Here is a 19,599-nt window from a genome sequence, read left to right on the forward strand (position 1 = left end):
GAGCAGAAAACCAGCCTTAATTGTTCTGTGCAGCATGCATACCTTATACACTTATAATTTTAGATCTGTATAATGCTTGTGAGAAATTATGTGCTTTCAAAACAAAAGAACCAGACACTGACATTGGATCAGACCTGACAGGATGCAATCCTCTCAGCATGCTGGAGACTGACATCCTGTGTCCTTCATGTTCCAGTACCAAGTGCTTCAGTTGCTGTTCCTCATCAGAACAGGACAGTTCCCAGGACACTGTCAAAGAAAGCTTCCAATCTCAATTGGTCCAGCATTTCAGACTGTCCCACACAGGACTCTAATTAAGCCTGGAGTTCCTCAACATTTAGAAACTAGACCACAAATGTGATTCCTAGCTTGTTTAACCATTTCCCGAATTTTATTTGGGCCCCTACTAGGTATTACCCATCCCAAGTCAGCCAGAAGAAACCTTAAGAGAATGACATCCCATTTCCTTTAAGGAGGGTCAGGTAGGTTTTGGGTTGTTTTCTTGGGCTATAGAGGGTTATTATCAATAGGAGTTGGTTACAAGTTATTATTGGTCTTATTTAGAAAGAAAACAAGATTAGACTCAGTGATGTCTCTTTTTACCCTTATCTTACATTCTTAGGTTTGGAGATAGGGGTTGAAAAGAAAGAAGGGGGAATATAGAAATATATAGGGAAGATAGAACGAAAAGTAGATTAGTGAATCTACTCCTCAACTTAATGCCTCAATTGTCACTCACAAGGTTATTTTTAATTCACTGGTATAAAACTTTGTATATAGATGCAAAATAAGTTTAATTCTACATACAATGGTATAAAACTCAAATGTAAGTTTATTCTTCACACACATTTTATATATTTTTCTACTCTAATATGAGGTATTTTACCCATATAACTCAATTAAAATACAAGGTTTACTTCGAATACTTTGAAAGTGCCATTGCAGGCTGTTTAGGATAAGTAAGTTATACAAGTTAATTGTTAGTTAATCAAATCATGGTCATAGAAATCATTAGTCTACTTTTATCACAATAAAACACATCTTAGGTGGCGCTGATAGATACGATTCTATAGAAAGATAAGGTAGGTTAGTTGGATAAGGTCTTCAAAAACCCCAGATACATGCAAACATTTAAAATGTTTTTGTTATTTTAAAGATTCATTGACAGTGGGACAGCTTAACTCCTGACAACACCCAGACTACCTCAAAGAGGATGATGAGCATCAAAGAACCTTCTGATGGAGATGCCTTCAAATGTGGCAAACAAGCCACTGGTCAAAATGTCTTCACTTCTACCACAGACAGAATTCTGCCTAAAAAGGGGCAAGCTTGGATGCAGGCAGAGTTGGCAGTCAAATTCTGCCAAGACAGGGTAAGCAACTCCTCAACAGTTCCTGCTTAACAAATATGTCTGTCAAATATATTAGGCCAGAAGGCTAAAGATGAAGCTCCAATGTTATAGAGAGTTTTGGCTGACTGTTCAGGCAACAAACTGTCTCTGTCATCTTTTCATTTGGAAAGCTTCTAACCTCCTCTCCTTATATACTCAGGTAATCAAGTTTATTTCTTCTCAAGTCTCTGATGGAGTTGAAGATCAGGTAGCTTAGTTTTATAATGAAGCGTAGTTGTTTAGGGATTAAGATGTTTTTAGGTCTAGATAGATGTTTTAGTTGATAATGACAAGATGTGTTGGAGATTGATTTGCATTCAGAATTTTAGACGCACCCAGATAGGAAAGAAGTTTTCTTCAAGGCTGTCAAATACAAATAGCCAACACACTAAGGATGTAACCTCTTCCCTCACCATATGACCTTTTAAATTTTTTATTTTTATTTATTTATTGGTGTTCTGCCTCTATGTATGTCTATGTGATTGGTGTCAAATCCCCTGGAACTGGAAGTACAGAAAGTTGTGAACTGCCATGTGGTTGCTGGAATTTGAACCCAGGTCCTTTGGAAGAACAGCCAGTGCCCTTAACCACTGAGCCATCTCTCCAGCCCCAAATTCTACCATACTTAATGGAAAACATAGCACCCACACTTATCAAACCATTCTACCAAACAGAAGGGTAAAAAGTCATGCCCAATTCACTCTACAAAGCCAGAACTACACTGATTCTGATACTGTATAAGGGAAAATTATAGCTCAAGTTTTCTAATGAATATGTATGTAGAATTTCTCAACAAAATAATTGCAAACTCAATAAAAACATGTTAAGAAAATCATATATTATAAACTATTTGGTTTCAAGGCAGGAGTCCACATAATCAGACAGACAGACAGAAATCACTTGAGTATCTCAACAGACATTGAAAAGACATTTGAGAAAGTTCTGTGCACCTTCATGATAAAAGCCTAAAGACATGAGGACTAGGAAGTGCCGTAATTCAGCATAATACAGGCTGCGTGTTACAATCACATGGCCAAGGGTAAACTAAGTGGTAAAAATCGGAAGCCATTTCTTCTAAAGACAGATGGGACAAAGGCGCCTGAGCTCTGTTGTTCACTCAGTTTAATGCCCAGGTTCTTATCTAGAGCACCAAGGAAAGAGAAATAAATAAAAGGGATGTGACTAGGAAGGAAGAAATGGGATTATTCGCATTTCCAGATGACACCATGTTATATTTAAAACACACTATATATGGTACCAGAACACTTTTAGATCTGAAGGATATTGCAGAAAAGTTGGAGGACACAAAAATCAACAGCTTTTCTGTATATCAATCATTAACTTGTCAGAAAAGAAATTGGGAAAAAATGTCCTATCAAAATTCTTTTCAAAGCACATAGGAATAAGCTTAATGAAGAGTGTGAATTGCTTCTGCAATACAAAATTTTAAGATACTGAAAATGAATTCAAATATGATACTAAACAATAGAAATAACATCCATGCTTCCGTATTGGCAGAATTAATTTTGTGAAAATAGATAAGTTACCAAGACTAATCTACATAACAAGTGTAGTTCCTAAAACATTCCAATTACATTCTCTGTAGAACTAAACAAAGTCCTAAAACTCATATGAAAACAGAAAAGCAAACACGTGAAACACAAGCAGAAAAAATATTGCTCAAGGGATGCAAATATACATCCTTAAACTATACTAACAAGCCATGAAGGGAAAATCATTCTGTTACTGGCAGGGCCATGTAAATCACAGAAGAGACAAGTAAAGGGCCCAGGTACCAACCCCCACAGCCACAGTCACCTGAATGTTGGCCAATTATTCCAAATATACAATGGCAAAAGCTTCAATGGACACCGCTGGTAGAGCTGGATACCCAAGCATGATTGCGGGAAAATGACAGTAGATACATAGCTATCACTTCACTTTTAAAAAAGTATATAAGGATCAAAGTCTTCATTCAAAACCTGAAACTTCTAGAGAAAAACCTAGTGGAGGCACTTCAAGATGTAGGAATTGGCAAGGAACTCCAGGAATGGACTTTAATACCACTGAAAATACTTAAAAGTTGACTAATGGGATCACATGAAACACAGGATCTCCTGTATGGGAGCAGAAGGAACAACAGACAGCCCACAGAATGTAAGAAAATCCTTGCAAACTTCAGGCAAGGAGTTAATATCTAGGCTATACAAAGAACTGCAAAAATATTAGTCTCCAAAAATATATTGTCAAAAAAGGCTAACAAAGTGTCAAGACCACTTGACATAACAACATGGATTGGTGAAATCGCACAAGGCCTAACACCTAAAGGAAGAGGTATAAGCAGCTAATGGGGGAAATTGGTCTTCTCTAGAGACAAGTCCTGGTTAGTTATCCAATTTCAGTGTCAGCCCTAAGTACATGTACATAAGAACAAAACTATGTGCTATATGGACTCTGGTGATTATATATATGGTTATAAATTTGAGAGGGAGCTGTGAGCATCGAAGAAGTTTTGTGGAAAATGACATAAATGAGTGTACGGTACTTATGTATGTAGTCCTCAATAAAGTATCTGATCACATATCTCTTAAAAGAATAGATAGATAGATAGATAGATAGATAGATAGATAGATAGACAGATAGATAGATAGATACAGATATATCACTTTTTTTTTTTTTTTTTTTGGTTTTTCGAGATAGGATTTCTCTGTGTAGCCTTGGCCATCCTGGACTCACTTTGTAGACCAGGCTGGCCTCGAACTCACAGCGATCCGCCTGCTTCTGCCTCCCGAGTGCTGGGATTAAAGGCATGCGCCACCATGCCCGGCTTGATATATCACATTTTTAAAGTTCACAATGTCCTTGTCCAATTAGGAAAAAAAATATTAAAATGACTTGAAATTCCATCCCACCATAGTCAATGGTTGTCATCAGAAATACAATTGACAATGTTAAATTTAAAATATAATTTTCTCTTTCCATAAATAAAAATGTAGTTTGTACACAATGGACTTTTATTCAGCCATAAAAATAATGAAATTATCCCTTTTCAATGCTCCACAAGGACTGCATACGAGGGTGGACATCGCTGTCCATAGACGTTAGCTGTCTTGCGAAAATCAGCAAGCAAGTGGCAACTCTGAATATATTTGTTATTAGACTTAAGGTAAAAAGAAAATCTTCACAAATACAAAATGCAAGACATACGTAGCATGGCTTTATAGAAATTCCCTGTAGAGTTGTGTAATTATAAAAAATAACTCCAAGTTACTGCAGTTTCTTTTAAATAGACTCTGTAGTACTTGATCTTTAAATATCCCAAATGGAAGGAAATACTGATTTCCCTGTATTAGAGAGAGGTTAATTTAAGCAATTCCTTAAGAACAGGGTCTGTGACCTTAATAATGTCTGTGTTGGTAGGTCATGTGCCGTTGTGAGGTCCAAAAGACCTCTGGCACTTTTAATATATTGACTTAATTTGAAAAAAAAAGTTTATATATGTGTTTCCTCTGAAGAATTTTGGAAATTTGGCCTGTACCACCTATGGCCATTATATTCACTAGTGCAAATTATCTCAGCTGGGGCAGCAACACTACCTCATCCTTTATTGAAGTAAATATTTTATGTTAAAAAATAATGTTTTCCAAATTATAATCTACACATTATTGCTAATCTCTAATGAATATTGAGCCCTATAAATGTTATTTCCTCAGATGACAGGAAGAGATGAGCCATACCGAAGCTTTACGAATACATGGCTTGGGCTGAGCTCAGAGCATTTCTATGTCCATCTAACTGTCGGCAGGCCTACACCTTGAAGAGTCCAGCCTCCATACGATCTAAGCTTCTGCAAGCCTGGACCTTGAGGCCTTCAGCTTCCAGCCTACTTCTGCTAACCTAGGCCTAGAATGTTACCAGCCCCCAAGTCTTACTGCTGAATAACTTCACCCTTTCTAGTTGTTTTCTGAACGCTGGCTGGCTATTTCAACTCGGTTGTTATGGCTCAATCAAAACTCCTCCCCAAGCTGACTGATTCAAACTGGCTTCTCTCTGCTTCTCACTGAATTCCTGCCCTTGGAAAAACTTTCTCTGAATTCCATAAACTGAGTTACATGAGCTCAACTACACTCAACAGAACTGCACCCACTGTACTGTACTCTTGAACTATACCTTACTGTCTTCATGAATTCCCTGCACGCTCTCTCTCTCTCTCTCACTCTTGCTCTCTCATCCTTAAGTAGTTTCTCTTTTTTATCTGTTCTTGTGAGAGTTTGGCATAGCCTGTCTCTGACTCATTCTGTCAAATCTTTCTCTGATTCATCACTTTATCGCTCCTCAATTAGACATCACTGTTTGGGTTTAAACATGTATACTATACTCCACCCAGAGGAATTAAAGGTGTGTCGTGTCATTATTCCAGCCAGAGGGATTAAATATGTGTACTAAGGTTGTGTCTGTATTCCAGCTGGATCACACAGACCTAGGTCTTTGCATGTGATCCCTTGCCAGAGCAGCCATGTTGCTGGATTAAGGGAGGCAGAGGCAGGTGGATCACTGTGAGTTCGAGGTCAGCCTGGTCTACAGAGCGAGTCCAGGACAGCCAAGGCTACACAGAGAGACCCTGTCTCAAAAATTTTTTCTCTACAGAGCACCCCCTCCATAATGCATATGCATGGTAGGAGGCATGTAAAAATGAAAAATGTGGGCACAGTGTCTTCAGGAGTTTCTGATTTAATAGTGAGAGATGACAGAGGGTAAGTCATTGCTGTGATGGAGTCCAAGCGGCTCAGAACTCAGAGACAGCATGGCTTACACAAAAGAATTAGAAATATATATATAAGATCCATAAGAATTCATCAGACTAGAAAAAGAAATCTGTGGATGGAAGTTTCAGAAGCATTTGCTGGGATTTAACTGGGAGATCTGAGGCTAGAGTGCCTCCAGTATGGCTTTGGGCACAGTATTTAAGAGAAACCACAGGATGCTTGCAGGGCTGGCTCTCAGGTGATGATGGGATGTTCAGAGGAGAAAGGGAGAAGAAATCAAAGGACCTTTATTGACATCCCCAAAGATCAGGTATAGACTTTTTCACTGTCTTTGGTTGAACTCACCTGTGTACATAATGCTTGAACTTGGCTTTACTCTCCACTGAACTCACCATGGGTGACTAGCTCTACAGGAAGTGCCATCTCTCCCCATTTCTGGAGCCCTGTCAACATTTTGACACCAACAACACATTTTCCCTACCCATGAGCAAAGTCCGGTAATCAGGAGGGGACTGACATTTTGAGGCAGATTTGTTACCAAAACAAGAAAAGGAAAAACAAAATAAAAGTTTTTTTCCTCATAGTCAAGGCTCCTAGATCAGTTTAGTTAGAACCACTTTTCTTTCTGTGAAGGAAGCACTAAGGTGAATATTTGCAAGTTTTGCTTATTTTCTTCCCTAACTTGGGCACATTGGAACAGAAGGCTCCTGTCATTTTAAATAAGAAATAACTTCGACTCAAAAAATTTAAACAGCAAAGAAAATGAAGACTTTGACTTTTGGAATCCAGCACATCTCCAGGTTTTAATCAGCCTGGAACTTCCCGGCACCAATTTCTGCTCCCGCCCACCACCATGCCACTGCCCACGTCTTTCGGCACTTTTGCCTTCCAGCACATATCTAAGAAGCCAATGCTTATAAAAAGTGGCAAATAGAGCGAATATTATTTCTTTCATCTCTGCTGAGTAAAAATAAAAGTTTAGTTTTTAAAACTCATAAATAATTTAAAATAGAATTATCACGAAAGCCAAAACTTGGGACTCACAAATAGAAGAATGAGATAATTCCTGTGCTGTGTTGCCCAGTCAGTCCGTGGTGTCTGTGTATAGGGCAGGTGCGACACGGGCAGGGAGTGAGAGAGAGTGGAAGAGAAAGAAACAGACAAAGAGAGAAACAGAACCATAACTGTGTGGAGCTTTTACAATCAACCCCACCTCCATATGTGTCCAGAGATCACTTAAGTTAGTCCTATACTTAAGTTCCCGCCATGGTACAAGTGCCTTGCTAACTTCTATTGTGAAATGATGACTAAGCTATTCTGATTTTTCTTTTTTCAGTAGGTCCTAGCAGACAAAGAAGAGCTCTAGTGAGATCAATGGGAGGTGGCAGAATTGCCTAAGAAACAGATACCGTTGCATTTGCAGAGCTAAGATGTCTTAGGAGAAGGACCTTCCATTGCCTACTGAGCATTGCACCGAAGATCCGAGCCAGACAAGCAGAGTGGGTGCTGCATGGTGGAGCTGGCACTGGGAAGGATTTAGGACTCACAATTCAGATGAAGCCACAAGATTGCGGAAAGGGCTGCAAGGGCTAAAAACCTGTATGCCGTGCTGGGCTGGAAGTCAGGGCTCAACCCTAGAGGTGAGGGGATGGTTTGATCAAATTCATTATTGAGGGAAATAAACTCAGAAGCAATTGAAATTGAAACTGCAATGAGGCAAAGAGAGGCTTCTGAGAGAGGACTGAAGGTAGACGTGAAAGGGAGTTCTGATGTAAAATGAGAGTCCTCTGCCCTCCCTTATCCTGATGCCTCAGGAGAAGACAGAAATGTAGACAGTGCAGAGCTGGTAAGCTCTACACCTGCCTCTGATCAAAGACTCTCGGAGGTCACTTCATGTTGGAGGCTCTGTGGCATGACACTGTAGGTTGGCTATCCACCAAAGACACGTGTCTTGCTTTTCCTCTGCTAAGACCTCTCTGTTTTGCATAATGTTGCATCCACCCCTAGGCAAGATATTTGTTTTCTAATTTTCTCTTGCAGTTAGAGACCATGATGGAGATCTAAGTAAATACGTGCCTCAAGGTAGTTGTGAGAAAACTCTTGTCTTTCTGGCTAAAGAAATGCCTGTGTGTGGAGGTGGCTTTCCTCACCCACAATGTTGGCATGGTGGTCAGTGTGGGTATGTAGGCACTGCCTTCCAAACAGTTATAAGGAAGAGTCAAACCCCTCTGAGCAGGCCTCCTTGTTGCTGAAAGACAAAGTATCTCTAGCTGATATATAAAGTGAGGGGGAGCAGCAAATACCCAAAGGCTCAAGAAACGCAGTCATAAATAGACCAGACAGCAGTTCACCACAGTCACTGGGACACGCATGCAGCTCTGTGCCCACCAGGTTAGCTGCCTCCAAAACAACCCCTGCAGATTTGAGAACTATAAGTAAGCTTTGTGCTAAAAAGCTAAGGTTTAAAGCCAAGAAACAAAAGAAGAAACCCCAAACGGGAGAAGGTTTAATAAGAAGAAAGATGTGTGGGAAGGAAGGAGAGAGACAGTCAATATGTGAGGCGCAGCATCAGGAGTAACCTCTGACGTGGTGAGGGCAGGAGGGCATAGGAAGCGACTTACAAGTTTCCCACCAAAGCGTGAACTCTGACACAATGATCACACACACACACACACACACACACACACACACACACACACACACACGTCACACCCACAACAACCCATTTGAGGCAGGCTGCCTGTGCCCCTCTCTCTTTTTTTTCTTAGGAACATAAACCCGACTCTGCGTAGAGTGGCTGCATGCTTACCCCAACGCTGCATTTTCCATTCTTCAATTGATTCTGAGAACAATTACCTGGGGAAGAATGTAGTTCTTGCCTCTTGATTTTCGGATTACAGCTGTGACACTGGCTATAGGCATTTAATGAGCATAGAGCAGTGAGGGCCATTGCACAACTGCAAACTAAGAGTTAGAGGAAGGGAAGATGGAGGGCAAATTTGAGACCAGCATCCACCCCACATTCCAGCCTGGATCTCACGCGTAGGTAAGGTCTCTGAGTTCACTTGACTGTCGTGGCTTTGTATTTATCAAGGTCCAAGAGAAAACCTGAACTCACTTTCTCCACATCAACAAAGGGGATGTGCTAGGTAAAGGACTCTGGCGCGAGGCAGACAAGCAGTGAGAAGCTGCTATATTCTAAAAGCCACAAAGTCTAGTATACCTAAAGTGCCAAAACGGGCTCCGCTCTGGGAGGCAGGGCTGGAGAAGACATGCAACTCTTACTGGCATTGCCCCCAGGGCCAGAGGGACAGGAAAATCACCCATTCTCCTTGCCCCTATCTGGAGCCCTCAGTAGATGAACAAAGAAAACTCAGTTCTGAAGGAGCAGGAGCGAGTCCCCTGCGTCCTCAGCGTCAGCAGCCATATTTGACTGGCCCAGGAACATGTACCAAGGAGGTACAGCTGCCGCCTTCCAACTTGCCTTTGCCCACAAACATGTGCACAAAATGTTGGGCTCACTTTTATTCATCGTTGTAAAGCAATTTTTTAAACAAACACCTCACAAAAATGAGCACAGCAGCAAGGAGTTAATGATAAACATGAAATGAGCGAGTGTCCTGGCTTATTTTTACTCAGTGTGCCCACCACACTGCTCAAGCCAAATCAAAGATGCATAGTTTACATTAGTCAAGAGGTCTGGGCGTAATTGGGCATTCAGTTGGCCTGGAAATCGCGATGTAAATCGAAATGGTAGACAGCAAACAAATCACATTCAGGGCTGACGTGTTATCATCTCTGTAGAACCGACGGTCATGTTGGAAAAGGGCTTTTGAAATAAGTTTTGAATCTTAAAAAGCGTCTGGGTGTGGAGCATAGTTTAGGGGGAGCGGGAAGTGCACAGCTGACGTCGTCCTGTGGTCCTGCAGGGTTGAAAGGATGCAGAGTTGTGCGGAGTAAAGGGAGGCGGTTAACGTGAGAAGGGAACCAAGGGCTGAGAAAACACTCTTGTCAAGGGCTGACTATAAGGAGCGGTGCACGGATGAGGGAAGCTCAGGCTGTGCACACGCCAGAGAAGGCAAGTCTTGCGTACATGAGCGAAAAATGGCCCAGAAGAGCTTTCGATCTCTCTCGAACTCCAGCCCACTTCTGTTTTGGTCCCCGCTCTAACCCCTTGTCCCAAGATGTGAAAGTCTGGAAACCCCCCACGGACGCCCTCCAGACCCCATCTGTCCTCACCTGTAACGGTAGGAACACACGCTTCTACTGCCTGGACTAAGTGGGAAGTATGGAACGTGTGGATATTATTCATTACATTCTATTGCATTAAAGTGGAGTGAAGATTACAAGATAAAGGATTAGAATTTTAGAGCTGTGAGATTGGTCAAGAAAGCTTATTAACTCATGTTATAGAGAGTGAAGACAAGGAGTGAATGTTTGTAATCATGTGAAAAGAACCCAGAAGCAAAATGAAAAAGATTTTTTTTTATTTTAAAAGGTTTTTTAAAAAATAGAAAAAAAATAGAAAAAAAAACCAAATTGGTGATTCTTTAGGAGAATATATGTTTAAATTTTTTCTCAAGTTAGAAAACTTCGCTAGAACAGTTATCATAAAATAAGTTGAGAACATAATTTTCAGTTTACAAATGACCCTTGCAAACTTAATCAATCTGATTTTTTCCCCTAGAAGTTCTACTCAAACTTTAAAGGGGAAAAAAACCCACTAAGCTGTTGAAAATATTTGAAATATGTTACCGTGTCTTTGGCTGCCATTACAAAATAGCGTGTACTATTGGGCAGTGGAAGCGAAAGGAATTCAATTCTCAGAGCCAGAAGAGGCAAGTTGTAGATGACTTAGCTCCCGCTGGGATCGGCCACGTGTGGTAAAGAAGGCTTCCTGCTCATTAGGTCTTCAGCTGGCCTTCCCTCAAGTGTCAGTGGGAGGTTGGGGGGGGGGAGGGGACGGGGAAGAGGCTGGACGGCTGGGGAGGGGGACGTGGCACAGGGAGGGAGGCTGGACGGAGGAGGGACTGAGAGATTTAAAAAAGAGAGCACACAGTCATAGGGGAGGGGAGTAAGGGGAAAATGGGAGGGAAGGAGGAATGGGAGGATACAAGGGAGGGGATAACCATTGAGATGTAATATGAATAAATTAATAAAATTTTAAAAAATAAATAAAACCTTAAATGCTAAAAAAAAAAAAAAAGTGATTGATGTGGGATAGCCCAGCCTATTATGGGTGAGGACACCTCTGAGATAGTGGCTCTGGGTTCTATAAGAAGGCGGATGATCTAGCCAATGGACAGGACATTCTCCACAGTTGAGTGAAGAGTGGGGACTGACTTTCACATGAACTCTGGTGCCTCATATTTGACCACGTCCCCTGGATGAGGAGGCCTGGTAGCACTCAGAGGAAGGATAGCAAGCTACCAAGAAGAGACTTGATACCCTATGAGCGTATATAGGGGGAGGAGGTCCCCCCTAGCACAGTCATAGGGGAGGGGAAAAGGGGGAAAGCAGGAGGGAGGGAAGAATGGGAGGATACAAGGGATGGGATAACAATTGAGATGTAATATGAATGAATTAATAAAAAGGAAAAATTTTTAAAAATAAAATATGTATGTATTCCAGCTAGAAAGATTAAAAAATAATAAATAAATAAATAATTTAAAAAAGAAGGCAGATGGAGAAGGCCATACGAGCCAGCCTGTAGTAATCAGCATTTCTCCATGGTCTTAACTTTTACCTCCAGGCTTCCCTGTACTGGTCTGAATTGTTGCCTGTGCTTCTCTCAATGGACTATGATTTCAAATATGTAATCCAAATAAATCCTATTTTCCCAATGTTAGAGAGAGAGAGAGAGAGAGAGAGAGAGAGAGAGAGAGAGAAAGAGAGAGAGAGAGAGAGCGCAGAGGAAGGAGAAGGAAGAGGAGACAGACATAAAGTGGGAGAAAAGGAGGGAGGGAGGGAGGGAGGGAGGAGAGGGGAATAGAAGGGAGGGGAGATAAGGGGAGAGAGAAGAAGAGGAGGGTGTGGAAAGGGAGCTGAAGAAAAAGAGGGAAATAGTTAAGGAGAGAGCCAAGGCGAGAAAGAGGGGAGAGACAAAGTAGGTGAGAGGGGAGGGAGGGAGCAAGGAGAAGGAGGGAGAAATTTTCTCATTTTTAATGGTTAAGTATTTCTTTTATTTTGTAAAGATTATAATTATATCATTTTTCCATTTGCTTTCCCTCCTCAATCCGTAAACCTCTCCTCCTTCCCTTTCAAATCCATTGCTTCTTCTCTTTAGTTGCTCTTGCACACATGTACGTATGTGTATATGTTTTCCCAAACATAAAACTACAGCCTTCTCGGTCTGTATAATGTACTTGTATGTTTTTAGGGCTGAACATTTTGAATTGAATAACCAATTGGTGCGCCCTTCCCCTAGAATGACTATTTCTACTGTATTTCTTAGTTGCCTATGCTTCCTCGCACAGAGTTGAAGCATCCTGGGTCCCCCACTCACTTTAGAACGTTTATCTTGTTGTCCTTGTTCACTGTCTTATTTTTTATGAGCACTAGCCCTGTAGCCCTGGTTCATGACCTCTCCCTCACTTCAGCCACTCTGGAGGTTAGGCCTTCAACATGTGACTCTGAAAGAAACACAAACATTCAACCCAAAGGACATGCAAAAAAAAAAAAAAAGCACTTTTACAAACATATTCAGTAAGACATCAACTTAGAACTCTTATTTAAGCATATTTAATTATACTCACAAATTAACTCTAATTAAATATTCACAAATTAGCAAAAATACAGTAAGAGATTACTGCAACTAGGATTTGTCTCAGAAATAAGAGGATTACTCAGTGCTAAGAAACATCCAACTCTACACTGCCATGAAGTCATGAATTGTATTTCCTGTGTATGGAAACAGCCTTCATTTTCCTTAGTAACAGGTGTAAGGGCTTGTAGCTCACGGGAGAAGTTAGCCCTGCTCGAGACATCTGCTGCCAGGCAGAGCTCTGCGGGCGAGTGTCACTGGCGTTTCCTGCTTCCTTTATGGATTTGTCCCTTATTCCAAGGCATTTACTCTCTGCTGACTACGTACGTGCACACGCTCTAATCTGCTCTCAGCACTTGGAACTAACTGTCCTTGTAGATGACTGACTTGCATATATGGTGGCTGTAGTAGCCATTAACCAAGACGCTGTAATCTCTAATGAATGGAGGGAAGCCAGGTCAGTGCAGATCAAGTAACTGAGCAGCAGCACACTCTATACTGAATTCCATTTCAATTTTAGAATTAAAGTGGAATTGACCATGATATGGAAAGTGTCATTTTCAAGGTGATTGAAATTTTCTTAATATGAAAAATGGAGGGCTTTTTTCTTTCCTATTAAACATCAAGGATATTTGTTTATTTCTTCAAGAAAAGGCTTTGTCTCAGAATTAGCCTTCTTCAGCCTAGGTTACCTCAGCACCTTCCCTGCCACAAGCCTGCACCAGGTAAGGGGTTTTTATCACTGCTATGTGAAACATTTTTCAATTTTCATTTGAGCATACCTCACAGCTTTAAAAAAACCTCATGTTTCTGTAAGGAATCTTATCTAAACTGACTTAACATTTTTTGTTTCATGACAATATTATGTTTCTAAAACATGAGCAATAACTTGAATCTATTAATATAAATAAAATAATAAAGGAAAAGTAGAAAAATAGAATGGAAAGAAAGCACATCATTTTTCCTACATGTAATTAAGACCTGTGTGTGCATGCATGCGTGTGTGGGTTTGTGTGCATGTGTGTGTGTGTGCATGTGTGTGTGTGTGCATGCGTGTGTGTGTATGTGTGTGTATGTGTGCATGTGTGTGTGGGGTGTGTGTGTATGCATGTGTGGGGTGTGTGTGTATGCATGTGTGGGGTGTGTGTGTAGTGTGTGTGCATGTGTGAGGTGTGTGTATGTGCGTGTGTGTGGTGTGTGTGCACATGTGTGAGGTGTGTCTGTGTAATGTGTGCTTGTGTGGTGTGTAGCATGTGTGTAGTGTGTGTGCATGTGTGAGGTGTGTGTGTGTGTAGTGTGTGTGCGTGGTGTGTGTGTATGTGTGCTTGTGTAGTATGTGTGTGTGTGTGTGTGTGTGGTGTGTGTGTACATATTTTTTTTAAACCAAGCATTGTAAAAAAAAACTACCTTCAAACAGAAAGAAGAGAGCTTGCTCTGTCTCTATCATAGCACACAAATAAAAGGTCTTTGGAAATCTCATACTAAAAAAGTTATTCAGCACAAATGTGTGCGTTTATTTGAACAAAGGATATCTTAAAGAAAATGGAAGCTTTTTATCTGTAGAGGGCTGGCTTTGTCCACTGTTCGCTATGTTCTCCACATCTGTGAGATGCAATACCGAGCTCCCTTGACCCTGTAATCACACTGCCGACGGGGACTCACAGGGAAGAGAACCTGCTCTCTGCATCCTTGTCCTGCGCTGGCTAGGACTTTGTCCAGTCCTCTGTCTCGGAAGGTAAACAGGATTAGGTTATTTTAGATGCTCTGTGACTGGTGATGTCCCCTGGGATGGAGCTGTGTTCGTCCCTGCCATAACTTCTAATACCCTTGCCCAAAGCCTCTCTCCTGGTGGTGAGACACCCGGAGGATTGACAGGATGGTTTCTGAAATCTCACCCAGTGTGACAGTTCTCATAAGTAGCATCCTAGCGTTTTGTGACTGAGGCCTCTCCCTCTGTCACAGTGCCTTCAGAGGTGTACCTGTGTTTCTGTAAAAAACTGGGCCCACTGCCTCACATGTGCGCTACCAACTTGCATGATTCTGCACACTAGATTGAAAATAATATTTTCTCCTGTCATGTTTTCTGAGATGATAAACACTTTAATATCCCCTTCAGAAGATTTTTATGATGACCAGACATAGAGACAACAGCCACACTACATATTAATAAAAATAAAATCCATCCCACAATCTGCAGCATCTCCCTCAGAAACACAAGTTCTCATCCTCAGAAGCAATCCAGGAAGCCAGGCTACCATCTATAAGTCACCTTACACAAGCAACTTTTCCAAGCATAGAAATAATATCTACCCATTAGCCAAAATGCCCAGGGTTTGAGTAATTAGTGGTAAGTTTCCTATTTTTGAGCTTGCTTACAGTGTGCAGAAATTTGATAAGAAAAAAATCAGATATGCAACATTAGCAATAAAGTTACAAAGGATTGTAGGCTCAATTTTCTTAACTAATATATTTTATTAACAACTTATTAAGCGAGCACACGTCACTTACAACCTGACTAACCAAAACAATAGGAAATGAGGATTAAGGAACACACTAACAAAACTGTAAGGATATCAGTTCTGAGGAGTGAGTCTCCTGGCATAATCATCAGGATTTCTTCTGCTGGAACCTGGAGTAACCAGAACCCGGAACCTCAGCAGGAGCCAGATCCCCACAGCCTTCCCTTGAGTGTCTCTGTAGGAGCATCTCCAAGTGGAGACATGAACAGCCAAAACTATGGGAAGTCTCCAAAAAGGCCCCGCCTCCAGTTCTGGGCTCATTTATATATCTCCTCCCAGAGTCTGGTCATGGGATCTTTTCAGCTGGCAACAATCAAGCTCCCGCACAAGGTGGTTGGTCTGCTAATGGATTAACATCACCTGTTCTCTCACAAGACTGTTCCAATCCCACACTTAGGATCCTAAAAAAAATCAGGTTTACCTCACCTTCGTTGGATTTTGCACAGGTAGTTTATCTACAACTTCACCAGGCCAAGGGGCTCCAAGCCAAGCAACTGGAGCCTTCCCTTTGTTCCACAGATGCTTCCTTTCTTTAGTCTCTGGAAAACACTACATGATGGTGCAGACAACCTTGTCTTGGCAGAATCTGAATAAATCAGCTCTTCCCATTCTCATTTGGTTGGTTCCTGTTGTTTTCTAAGCCTGTTTGCATGGATATTTGTCACCACCTTCCGGGAGGTTTCCACTGATCTCTGAGCCCACAGTGAGCCCTGGTTTGTTTCCTCACAGCCTCACTAAAAAGCAGGCTACATCAATCTCTTTAATCTTGCCCATCTGCTAATTGGAAATGGCTCAAGTTTTCATTGTGGATTTATTTGATGCTATAAACATGTTTAGAAACTACTTTTATTCTTTTCTGATAGACATTTCTTATTCTACTTGTAGTAGTTTGTAGAACTATGAAAACTTTCAGCCCAGCTCAATAACTACACCCATATCTTCTGCTGGATTCATACCTACAGTGCTGGTAAATACTGCCATATAAATGCACCTAGGAATGCTAATCTGGAAGAGGTGCACCTAAGGCAGAGAATTCCTATCAGAAAAAAAAATGCAGAGTGCTCTGTGAAAGAGATGAAAACAACTTGGAGCTAGGGAGATTGTTCATTGGTTAAAGCACTTCCCCTGTAAGTGTGAGAATCTAAGATCAAATCCCAAGACTTCATGCAAAGCCAGATACAGAGAGAGTACATGCTTGTGATCTCCCTGCAGAGAGATAAGGGACAGAGACAGGAGCATCTCTGCAAATGTCCAGGGAAGCTAGCCTGGGCTATGACGCAGCCATGCAAGAGACCCTCAGATAACTTGGAAGGTGATGGCTCACATTCAAGGTTGTTTTCTGACCCCCACAAGTGTGGCATGCATGTAGACCTTTCGTAAGTGTGCACATGCATGCACACACACACACACACACACACACCTACCTACCTTTATTACACACAGATAATCACACACACACCCACATTTTTTAACACAAGGGTTACAAGATTATAATGTGCATTCAAGTAAGCTGAAGTCTAGTCTCTGACAAAATGTAAATGTCAAGTTGGCTCTGGAATTCAGAGGCAGATAGGATGGGACAAATACCAGAAGGAAAAAGTCAGCACGGACTGGGGGTCAGAAGAAGAAAGCCGTCAATTGCTAGGCAGTGCTTTGAGCAATATCTAAGACTTGTTCTTTTCTTCATTTAAGCTCATTCACATTTAAGCTCCCTTGAATTGAGGCCAGCGCTGCTATGAGTTCTAACACACACAGGTGTTCATAGAGGGTCACGTTCTCAGGGCGTTTCAGCTCGATAAAGTACATGCCATATGAAAAGATGTACCAGAGAAACACTGTATAGAATAAATACATTTATTTGTTTCTAAAATTATGACATTGAATTTAGTTCTAATTATACTTCATGGTTTGAATTGCTTTGAGAAATTTCTTTTTCCAGAACTTTCTGCCGTGAGATCTGTGCCAGTCAAATCTATGTTGCCTGTGTTATTAATGGCCTCTTCTCCAGGTTCTTGCCATCTGCTCAAATAGCAAGGTAACAAAAGAATGTATCTGAAGACAAAGTGAAAGTACAAAAATAATACACTGCAGGTGAGCAGCAGACACTAACAGGTTCAGTCAGGAGTGCCTGGTTCCTGCTGGGTGCCTCCTGCTGTGGAACAGTGACCAGGGACTGCTAAAATACAACTAAGTGGTCGGATGAAATGACCAGTTGCTTTCTTTGAAGAGGGTTATGTGCAGTAATATCAACTGGCTGTCCCAGTTTCCAGAGCAATCCCAGCAAGCTACCTGTCTCACCTGCACAGAGGCTGTCCACTTCGAGTTCCAGAACACTGGTGCCAATGTGTTCTGGTGGATTGCCTGGCTCGTTTGCATTTGCTCTTTGTAGTGAACACACTATTTCTGTACAGAAAGTCTCTGCCAAGATCAGCACTGTGTAGGAATGATGCACATTTCACACCAGGGAGCTGTGAAGAAACTCCATGGGGACTCGCTATGCCCTTCTCCTTTCCCTTTCAGGCTGTCTCAATTCTTGTAGCTCTCCTAGTTAATTCTTTGGGATCCCATGAGAATCGCCATTCCAAGATGTCCTGGGTCTGTCTGTTTGTCTGTCTGCCTATCTATCGATCTATCTACTTATTTAATCACATCAGAGCCTAAGCCCAGTCCCCTACCTCCTCTCCTCCCAGTCCCATCCTCAAACTCCTCTCACCCTTTCCCCCTCTTCTTCTTCTCAGAGAAGTAGAGGTCCCAAAGTAGGGCCAACCCACCCTGGCACATCAAGTTGCACCAGGACTAAGTGCATTCTCTCTTACTGAGGCTAGGGGAGAGGTATCCAAGAGGCAGGCGACAGAGTCAGAGACACATGTTGACCAGGCTGTACACCTGGGTCTGGGTCTAGCCTCATGTATGCAGTTCACTCTCTGTGAGCCCCATGGGCCCAGGTTAATTGATTCTGTAGGTCTTCCTGTAGAATTGCTGCCTCCTGCCCCCTCCCGCCCCCTCCTGCCCCCTCCCGCCCCCTCCTGCCCCCTCCCGCCCCCTCCTGCCCCCTCTCGCCCCCCTCCTGCCCCCTCTCGCCCCCCTCCTGCCCCCCCCTGCCCCCATTTTTCTACATAACTCCCTGAGCCCCACCCATTTCTCGGCTGTAGGTCTCCACATCTGTTTCCATAAGTAACTGGATAAAGTCTCTCAGAAGACAGTTATATTAGGTTCCCGGTTGCAAGCATAGCAGAGTATCAATAGCGTCAGGGTTTGGCTCTTTCCCATAGGGTGAGTCTCAAGTTGGGTCAGTCATTGGTTTGTCATTCCCTCAGTCTCTGCTCCATCTGCATCCCCACACTTCCTGTAGGTCAAAGTGTTTTATGGGTGGGTTGGTGTCCCCCTCCCTCTCCTGGGAGTCCTACCTAGCTACATGAGTTAGTGACTTCAGGCTCCATATCCTCCACTGCCAGGAGTCAGAGCTAGGCTTGTCCCCACAGACCCCTGAGCCTCCTCTGTCCCAGGGATGCCCCCCACACCAATTGCATTCTCTCTCCCCCATCCTACACTCCTACCCACTACTCTACCACCCTGTTCTTTCCACACTTGATCTGATCCCCTCTTCCTCCATCCCCTATCCCCCCCTTCCCTCCCTCTATCCCCTTTTGATGTATATTCCATTCCTCCCTCTGAGTGAGATTCAAGCATCCACCCTTGGGCCTTCCTCATTCTTTGGGTCTGTGGCTTGAGGAAGTGTCTTTGTGGTATGGTGGAGCATCTTTTGGGCTTATGACCAGGAATGGTATGGCTGGGTCTTGAGGTAGAACTATTATCAATTTTCTGAAAAAGCACCAGATTGACTCCCCACATGGTTTACAAGTCTACACTCCCATCAGCAATGGAGGAGTGCTCCTCTCCAGCATGAGATGTTGCTGGAGTTTTTTATCCTAGCCAGTTGATGGGATCTCAGAGTCATTTTGATTTGTATAGTCATTTTAATTACTAAGGACACTGAGCATTTCTTTAAATGCTTCTGGGCTATTAAAGATTCTTTTTCTGAGAATTCTCTGTTTAATTCTGTACCCCACTTTTAAATTGAGTTATTTTGTTTGTTGGTGCTAATTTCTTGGGTTCTTTCTATATCTTGGATATTAGCTCTCTGTCAGATGTGGGTTGGTG

Source organism: Acomys minous (genome assembly GCF_964271855.1).
Source record: "Acomys minous genome assembly, chromosome: 4".
Lineage (NCBI taxonomy): Eukaryota > Metazoa > Chordata > Mammalia > Rodentia > Muridae > Acomys > Acomys minous.